Raw genomic sequence first — 2,207 nt, forward strand, 5'->3', positions numbered from 1 at the left:
AAGCAAATGTCAAGAGGGGCAGGGCTTCTTCGGGGAAGTGATCAACACGTTCCGGAATTAGATTGTGGTGATGATGGCACAGCTCTGTGGATATACTAAAAACCATTGCAATCGTACAGTTTAAATGGGTGAATTTTATGATATGTGAATTATATCTCAATAAAGCTGTTATGTAAAAACATTACCGTGGATAACTGCCATCAAGGACGAAATCCTCCCATGGGGAGAAGGGGTTTCAGAAAGAAGAGCCGGAAGACTGGCCAGCAAGGAGAATCAGAGGGCAAAGCAGTGCTGATNGGGAATTCTTCAAAGAGCTAAGGCTCTGCGTGGACAAGTGAACTCACAGACCCCTGCAAGCAGAAGCTGAGAAGCCACGGGGACAAGCGCTATGGCAGCTGCGGTGAGGGTGTGACACTGGGCTACAGGAAGGCCCGGGGACCCTGGAGAGGACAGGGAGTTCAGGGAAGTGCAGGGGGTCCCAGAGGTGTAACACATACCCTCAAAGCCCAGAAATGGGGCTAACGGTATCTATTCTGACACACAAGACTCTGATACGCGAGGCCCCTTGGTGAGGAAAGCTGGAGCGGATTGTTGGAGGTGGGGGATCACCCAGGTCTCGGGGTGCTAGTGGTACACTCCTGCCTCTAATGCTGCATACCCGAGGCCCACCAGCCAGGGTGAAAGCTGACAGGACATCTTGACCCAAGTCCATGTCATGGGTGATCTCCTCAACCCATAGGCCACTTGAAAACAGAGACAGGGACCAGAGCGATGTGGCCACAAGTCAAGGGATGCCTGGAACCACCAGAAGCCGGGAGACACGGAAGGATCCCCTCCTAGTGCCTCCAGAGAGGGCACAGCCCTGGCAGACACCTTTATTTCACATGTCTGGCCTCCAGAAGTATGAGAAGGCCTGAGGAGGCATAATTCATCCCAGGCCCTTTAGAAGCAGAACAGATGAAAAGAGTGCAAGTGAAGAAATCAGGTCCAAGGTCAGGTGGTTTCTCAAGGCCACCCAGCACACAGATGCCATTCCAGAGGTAGGGCTTTGAGCTCCTGGCGCAGCACTTTCCTTGTTATGCCAAATGTCCCCCATTGAGGTTGGAAAGTGAAGTCCTTACCAGTTTTGCCATCCTGGCCAGCGCCTCCGTCCCGTGTACTGACTGTGTCATTATGCCCGTGCCCCTTACTGCAGCCCTCTCAGTGTAGCCGCCAGACCGTCTCAGGGTCACTGCCCAGCAAGCCTTTCCTGTGCTGGGGGCCAGAACCACTGCCCTCCTCACTCTCCCTCTGGCTTCCTCACTCCCATATCTTTGGCCATGGGGCCAGAACAACCCGGAGTTTCACTCACGTGTGTACACCGTCATTTGACGAACCCTGTCTCCAGGCTCAAAGTCCAGAGGGAGAATCTGATTGGATGAGCCTAGTTAATGAACATGCCACTCTGAAACAGGAAGCCACCTCTGGTCGGCTAGAGGCGGTCCAGCGTTTGTTCTGGTTCCTGTGGAAGGGAATGTGTGAAGGGAGCCGATGACCAGCCAAGTCGGTTTGGGAGCCCAGGCCCATCCATTGGGCAGGGTCGCTCCGAGCACACCTGAGTCCGTCGCCTTGGGTCCACGCTTTGTGTACCACTCCCTTACACCTAGAAAGGGATTCAGAAAAGGACGAGTGAAGCCAGTCAGAGATCTTGTCTCTGCTATTTGTTTAATGGGAAAGGAAGTCAAACCCTCATGGCAGGCAGTCAATAGAGAAGGTCTAAATCGCTAAATGAAAAAATAGCTGCGGAAATCATCTGTCTACTGATATGGAGGCAACTTTCAGAAGAGTTACAATGTTAGGGAGAAGTCAAGCGAAGGAAATGGTAATAGTGCATCTGCACTGAAAAGGGAAAGGTAAAACTCTCTATTCACAAATGATACAATCTTGTATAGAGGAAATCTGAAGGAATCCACAAAAACCAAACAAACAAACAAAAACCAACCTATTAGAGTGAATAAACAAGTTCAGCAAAATTGCAAAATTCTAAATCAATATATACCAACCAACTGTATTTCTGTACATTATCAACAACCAGTCTGGAATGAAATTAACAGTTCTATTTACAATGGCATCAAATAAATAAAAAAGATACCTCATGTCCATGGGTCAAAAGACCTATTGTTAAAATGGCAGTACTTTCCAAATTGATCTACAAATTCAATACTATC

At 49.3% G+C, this 2,207-nt stretch overlaps 1 protein-coding gene across 2 annotated transcripts in view; it reads right to left on the bottom strand.

Annotated features, from left to right (window-relative positions):
• The window catches only part of CCNQ (cyclin Q), a 19,074-nt gene extending 17,799 nt beyond the window's left edge, over nucleotides 1-1,275 (bottom strand). Inside the window, exon 1 of one of the 2 annotated variants that reach the window (XM_077769623.1) lies at nucleotides 1,122-1,275. The gene's annotated coding sequence lies outside the window, so the exon portion shown is untranslated. The remainder of the gene's footprint in view (nucleotides 1-1,121) is intronic. The other variant, XM_077769624.1, reaches the window with a different exon arrangement.
• Nucleotides 1,276-2,207: the final 932 nt, after the last annotated feature.

Source organism: Crocuta crocuta, unplaced genomic scaffold, assembly GCF_008692635.1.
Source record: "Crocuta crocuta isolate KB4526 unplaced genomic scaffold, BGI_CrCroc_1.0 scaffold978, whole genome shotgun sequence".
In the NCBI taxonomy this organism is placed as follows: Eukaryota; Metazoa; Chordata; class Mammalia; order Carnivora; family Hyaenidae; genus Crocuta; species Crocuta crocuta.